This window comes from Helianthus annuus, chromosome 12 (assembly GCF_002127325.2).
Source record: "Helianthus annuus cultivar XRQ/B chromosome 12, HanXRQr2.0-SUNRISE, whole genome shotgun sequence".
Taxonomy (NCBI): Eukaryota; Viridiplantae; Streptophyta; class Magnoliopsida; order Asterales; family Asteraceae; genus Helianthus; species Helianthus annuus.
The window spans coordinates 29,760,737-29,768,506 of NC_035444.2; positions in this window are offsets into that span (position 1 = coordinate 29,760,737).

The following is a 7,770-nucleotide window of genomic DNA, read 5'->3' on the forward strand; positions in this document are numbered from 1 at the left end:
ATGACTTTTCCATGAGATAGGTCCGCTTGCTAACATAATGATGTAGCCTGAAGTGGATTTCTTGTCATCTTTGCATTTGGCAAAGTCAGAATCAGAATAACCTACCACTTCTAAGTGATCACTTCTTCTATAAGTCAGTTTATACTCTTTCATCCCTTGTAGATATCTAAGGACCTTCTTTAGCTGCTTTCCAGTGATCTAGGCCAGGATTAGTCTGATAACGGCCTAGCATTCCAGCAATATAAGCGATATCTGGGCGAGTACAGACTTGAGCATACATCAAGCTCCCGATTACTTACGCGTAAGGTATCTGGCTCATTTGCTCATTTTCAACCTCTGTTGTCGGACACTGGAATGAACCGAAAACATCTCCCTTAACTACTGGAGCGACTGAGGGTTTGCACTGTTGCATGTTGTAACGTGTAAGGACACGAACTATGTAAGTCTTCTTAGACAATCCTAAGATCCCTTTGTGTCTATCTCGGTGAATTTTGATGCCAATGACGTAAGAAGCATCTCTGAGACCTTTCATGTCGAAGTTATGCGAGAGTAACCGCTTTGACTCATCCAACATGTCTAAACTATTACTTGCCAATAGAATATTGTCTACGTAAAGAACACGTATAGTAAAGTTACTCCCACTCATCTTGAGGTAGGTGCATTGATCCACTTGATTCTTCATAAAACCTTGTCTCTTCATGACTTCATCAAACTTGAGGTACCATTGACGTGATGATTGTTTTAACCCATAAATGGATTTCTTCAACTTACAGACTAGATGCTCCTAACTTTTAGGTTGTTTCATGTAAACATCTTCGTCTAAGTCTCCGTTAAGGAAAGCAGTTTTGACGTCCATCTGATGCAGCTCCAAATCAAAATGAGCTACTAGGGCCATAACGATCCTTAATGAATCTTTACGAGAGACAGGTGAAAACGTCTCTTGATAATCAATTCCCTCTTTTTGAGTGTAGCCCTTTGCAACCAATCTCGCTTTATAGCGTTCAACGTTCCCATTCAGATCCAGTTTTGTTTTGAACACCCATTTACAACCTACAGGTTTAACACCGTTGGGTAATTCTACCAAATCCCAAACGTCATTTTTCTTCATGGATTCAAGCTCATCAATCATCGCTTTATTCCATTCAGAAGACTGATCACTGCTAATGGCTTCATTATAAGAGGTAGGATCATTGAGCTTTCCAGCATCCATTTCAGTCAGGTAGGTAACATAATCATCCCAATTAGTAGGCCGTCTTTGCCTAGATGACCTCCTGAGTTGATTATCGGTTCAGCGTTGTTTTGGTTTTGAGCGTTTGATATGCCTTAGTTATGAGGTATAATGGGTTCTGATTGTGGAGATGGAATTTGTGCAGTAGCTTCAGGTGCAGTTGTTGCATTGGGTACAAGAGGAGCAAACGGAGTAATGGTAAGCGACGAGTCTCTCCCCCCCCCCCCCCGCGTCTTGTACTTCTTGCAATTCTTCGTAAGGGTTGGTACTGCTCCCATTGACCTTGAAATCCTCCAGGAACGCAGCACGCTTGGTTTCAACAATACGGGTGACATGGGAAGGACAATAGAAACGATAACCCTTCGAATGATCAGGATACCCGATAAAGAAACAGGTAACTGTTTTAGGGTCAAGTTTCCTTAGGAAAGGATTATAGAGTTTTCCTTCAGCAATGCAGCCCCATACTTTCATATATTTAAGACTCGGTTTCCTTCCTGTCCAAAGTTCATAAGGAGTTTTAGGGACAGACTTAGAAGGAACTCTATTGAGTATATGAACAGCTACTTTTAACGCTTCAGTCCAGAGGAATAATGGTAAATTAGTGTTGGCTAACATACTGCGCACCATGTTCATAAGGGTACGATTTCTTCGTTCAGCAACACCGTTCTGCTGAGGTGTACCAGGCATGGTGTATTGGTTCACAATCCCCTAGCCCTTACAAAACTCATAAAATGGACCAGGAGCTTGACCCACATTAGTATGTCTTCCATAATATTCACCGCCTCTATCTGATCTCACAACTTTAATCTGATGATCTAATTGCTTTTCAACTTCAGCTTTATAATCTTTAAAAGTTGTAAGAGATTCAGATTTTTCCTTAATGAGATACAAGTACATGTAACGAGAATAATCATCAATGAAAGTGATAAATGAAGTATGTCCTGTTATGCCAGCGATTTGGTAGGGACCACTAATGTCAGTATGAATGAGTTCTAACAGATTAGAGCTCCTAGTGGCACCTTTCTTATTCGCTAATGTCATTTTGCCTTTAAGACATTTGACACATGTTCCAAAATCAGTGAAATCGAGAGGAGGTAAGACTTCATCCTTTACGAGACGATTTAATCGTTCTCTTGAGATGTGGCCTAAACGTTGATGCCACAACATAGATGAAGTCTCTAAGTCTCGATTATGTTTCATCTTTGTGAGTGATTCATTAATATTATATGACAACAAAGATTTGGAAAAATTATCATCTAGTTCTAATCTATAGAGACCACCATCTAGAATGCCAGTACCATAAACAAAGGAATCATAGAGAATAGAGAGTTTGCGATGACCATGGGAAACAACAAAACCATCCATGTCTAACTTTGGTCCTGATACAAGGTTCCGAGTTACCTCAGGAACATATAATGTATCATAAAGTTTAGTACATAAACCAGTTTTCAAAAATAATTGTAATGTTCCTATGGCCTTCACTTCTAATTCCCGATCATCCCCAACTCTAAGTGTTCTTTGGTTTCTTCCCAGCTTCCGGATTGAAAGGAATCCCTGAGTAGAGTTGGTTACATGAAGCATAGAACCAGAATCAAACCACCAAGAATTAGCAGGAACATATAAATTAAAGGACTCAAGTATCATGAAAAAATCGTTACCTTTCTTAGCCAGCCACTCCTTGAAGTCAGGGCATTCCTTTTGCTTATGTCCTGTTTTCTTACAGAACTTGCAGTAGGGTTTGCCTAAGGAGTTCTTAGAGCTGGAAGGTGCACTTGTATTAGGATTGGGCTTTTGGACTTTGGAAGCATCCTTTCTTTGATAATTGTGCTTCCTCTTCTTAGAGTTGGAGGTGGTGAAGTTAGCAACATCAGTAGGGCGATCCATCTTCATACGTTCTTCCTCCTGTACGCACATAGCGACCAGTTTACTCATCGTCCATTTGTCCTTCTGAGTGTTGTAAATGATCTTGAATGCTTCATAGGACGAAGGAAGCGAAGTGATGATGAAGTGAACAAGAAAACCATCACTGATTTCCATCTCTAGCCCTTTCAACTTATTGGCCATGTCATGCATCATCATGACGTGCTCGCGAATGCCGCTCCTCCCATCATACTTAGTCGTCACCAGCTTGAGGATAAGAGTGCTAGCGTGTGCTTTTGATGTTCCTTTGAATTGAGCCTCCACATAAGCCAGGTAGGTTTTAGTGTCATCAGAATCAGGAATTGCTCCTCTGATCGTATTGTGTATGGATTGCTTCTTGAACATGAGAGACATGCGGTTACACCTAGTCCATTTTTCATGAACTATCTGCTTAGCAGCAGTACTTTGAGTAGTAAGGTCTGCTGGCTTATTCTCTCTAAGAGTATAATCGAAATCCAGCAATCCAAGTATAAGCATGAGGGCATCCTTCCATTCAGCAAAGTTATCACCAGTCAAAGGTGGAATCCCGCAATTGGATGCTGATAGTGGGAATAAGATGAGCAAGTTATGATACTAAGAAAGAAGTCATAATGTGATCTAAGGGCATGTTATACTAAGGCAGGCATAAATAATGACCATTTTAATTATGAAGCTGTGATATTGCCTATTACTAACATCAAAACAATAGACTTAGTTAAAATTCTACTTAAACGAAGACAAATCAGCTTTGGCCAGAAGTGTAATCATTTAAGTATGTGTGCAAAGTAATCATGACAAATCAGCTTTGGCCAGAAATGAGACAATTACTTTAGTTATGCACTTGTCAAGTATGCTAGACATAAATGAATTAAATCAGCTTTGGCCAGAAATTAAGACATTTCACGTTTCTAACGCATACTCAACATAGCTTTTTATAATACTTGAACAATAAATAGATGTATTAAATCAGCTTTGGCCAGAAATGATACATCAGAAGCTCATTCAAGTTAAGTTATTTTGGTTTTGTGAAAAAATTATATGATTCTGATTAGGTAATTAAGTGTTTACAAAACCAAGTATTTAATAGCAAACCACCTGTTAGCGGGGTTTGGGGCGGAGCCCCGAGCTAAATTTTAGTTCACATGAAAACAGCCTAAAATAATGAGGTTTCGAGTCAGGTCTCGACTGAGTTATGAGATCTCGAGTCAGTTATGAGGTCTCGAGTCGCAACCTTATTATTTCAAGTCGGAACCATGATCTCGACTACTGTATTTTATGAGATCTCGACTCATAATGAGGTCTCGAGTCGTAACCACAGTCTCAAGTTGTGAAGATTGAAGCCCTTAGTCGAAACCTCAGTGGTCTCGAGTCGAGACCTTTGTCTCGAGTTGTAAAGATTTGAGGACCCTTATGATTTCGAGTTGAGACCTTGGGGTCTCGAGTCGAGATCTGATGGTCTCGAGTTTCAATCTGATGGTCTCGAGTCCACTGTTAACAGTTGTTTTTGTGATAATAACTGAAAACTCGAAATTTTAGGGATTGTGGGATAATGTTTCCTGTTTATTGCTGATCTAAACTTATCAAAAGATTTTGAAAATTATAACTGATTATCTATTAACAGTTTTTGAAGATTTTAATAGATAAAATTCAGATCAAAACAGTAAAAACATCCACTAATCCAAATTATATTCCAAAACTTAAGGAATTTTCGAGTTTTTCTTAGAACAAGTGATGAACCCTAGAAAATTAAAACATAATTCTGGGATCCGAAACCTGAATTCTAAGGCTTTTGTTAATAGATTTTGGAAATTAATTTACCCATTACGATTTCGAGTCAATATTTTAAACAACATCTTCCGAAAACAGTGATTTCGGCTTATTGGTACTCGAAACCAGTCGTGATATATATGGCTTTAAAAATTTTCTGTTTTCCAGATTTTAATCCCAGAATAATGGATACGAAAACAGAAATGATTTATCAACATATGCTCTGATACCACATGTTGATTAGTTTTGTTTTAAACATAATGGAAAACATGAATAACATACCTGTTACAGCAGACAGGCCAGCAGAGAATCCAGTCAGAGATGCAGCCATTGAGTTTGACATACTTGTCAGGATGATCTGGTTCCTCCTTAGGGTGTAAGATTATGATGGTGATGAACCGAAACTAGGGAGGTTTCGATTAGGGAGAGAGAGACGAATTTGATGTTATTAGGGTTGTGTGTCTTGTGTAATTGTCTAACCGTCTAACCCTTAAACTCTCTAATAATCTCCTTATATATACACCCAAGAGGAAACCTAATTAGTTAATAAGGGTAATATGGTCCATCACCAATTACCAACTAATTATTAATAGGTTAATAATATATTTTGATCTATATAATATAAATAATTATAATGGCTACAAGATTAAATACTATAATAATAATATATTTAATCTCACAATTTTCCACAATACCACAACGTCTGAATTGCCACTGCATGTATTACTTTCCTAACGCTCCGGCTTCTTTAGATTTCGAGTAGCTCCATCAATAGTTCCTCTAGGTGGAGTGACTTGGGTTCTCCAATGGAGACCCAAGTTCAATTCCCATTAGTGCCACTTTGGTGGCCACCGACACCCGCTTTAAAGCCGGACCGAGGACACTCGAGGTCTCGGGTTCGAAACATGTTTCTTACCCCTCTTTGATGGCTATGGGTATTTGCCGCCAGGGATCCTTGTCGGGTGGTGAACTGGGAAGGGAGATCCCTTCCGCGGTCAGGGGTACCGTGCAACTACCCTTTTAAAAGCGACGCAGCGGAAATACGAGCTTTAAAGTTTCTTTCTTTAGTAACGACATTACTTACATGAAGGTTCAAATTACAAAATATCAAACGTCTTGTAAAAATAATTCCCAACATTCGTACTTAAATTAAGACTTCAAAGCGTTACATAATTTAACTATGTGACCGATCTTCCGTACAAGCCTTGCTCTTGGCTCGACCTACATCCGCTTCGCTTCATTAGTGGTAGAAGAAATCCGTGTAGTACCTGTGGGCATCACATACAACTTAGCTATTAGTCATTGACAACATCATACGACATTATTCTCATATAATTAAAAATTATATAACATTCGACAATATAAACTTTGATTCATTCAACTATCCTCTCGTATCCTCTTGTTCCAGGTTCAGCTTAAATTTCATAAGAATCCGATGTTTTCATTCCTGCATTACATTCCAATCTCAAGCCCATAGTTAGTAGCGTTAATACTCTAACGTATCTAAATCATGCATACATACATACTTACATACATACTTACACGCCTACATACGTACATACATTCAAACATACCTACATACACGTATGCGTATCTACATATTTTGCACAAGTTCTTACATACTATTTGCTTATAATTTTTGTTCAACTTGTTTGCATTCATCTATCATACTCATACATTAATTACACGAGGATTAGACCCGTATTTATAACCCCTAAACATCTAGGAAACACCCAAAATCAGGTTTGGGAGGCTCGCTGTAGACCACGGTTTGCTTACCGAAGCTTACGATCTATAAATCAACTTAAATAACAAATTTCAGCTTTTCAAATATGGGGAGGGCGTCGGCGACGCCTCTTAGTTTTTCGCGTAGCCAGAAACCCCTGTAGACAGGAAAATAGGGCGTCGGACAAAACTGAAAATGCACAGGGCATCGGCGACGGCCCATAGGGGCTTCGGCGACGGCCTCTAGTTTTGCCATTTTTTTGCTGTGTTGTTTTCGTCGTTTGCACGCACTAAAACTTGCATAACTTTTAAACCGTTTACCCGTTTAACCTCCCGTTTCTTCCTACATGATTGTAAATTAACATTCTATCATCTGAACTTGAAATCCAACATCCGGGTTAAGGAAATTCTTAACTTATACGTTTTCGGCTTATTATTCATTTACGAATTATCCGACCCGTTCATGCTTTTATCAAACGACTCATTTGATTTAACCCAAATCTTACATGGACATTATAACCTTAATACTTTTACATTATCTGGAGTTTTGTACTTGGGGCTTACGCTCCCGATACCTGGTATGCGTTAAACTCATTCATTTTCTTTAATTATACGAAATCAAACTTTGTTAACCCAAGTTCCATTCACGAAATTGTTTACCCATTAGTCAACATTCACAACCGAGCCTTTTGACTTTTAATCCACGTCCCCGTTTCCGGTTAGCGTACTTATGTGCAATTCTACCCATTACCCGGTTATAATATCGTAGCCATTTCTTATACTTCATTCCGTTATCACAACAAGACCTCATTTTACCCGTTCAATCTACTTAACGATGATCATCGATTTCATTCAACCAAAACCATACTTGACTTCACATCACGCTTAATTATCTAGAATGCTACCTTATTTAAACAAGCTAAGAAGTGAAATCGGAATCACTTACCTTATGCATCCGTGTTCGTGTCCGTTTCCTTTCCTCCTCTTGACCCGTTAGCCTTTCATGTTTAATTCCATTTCGACATGATTCCTATAATTTCATGTCATTGAAATCACATTCTTATTAGCATACACAAGTTTACATGTTGAAGATCATATCAATTGCATATTTCACATTTGACTTTCATTAGTCAATTATAACAAGCATAAGA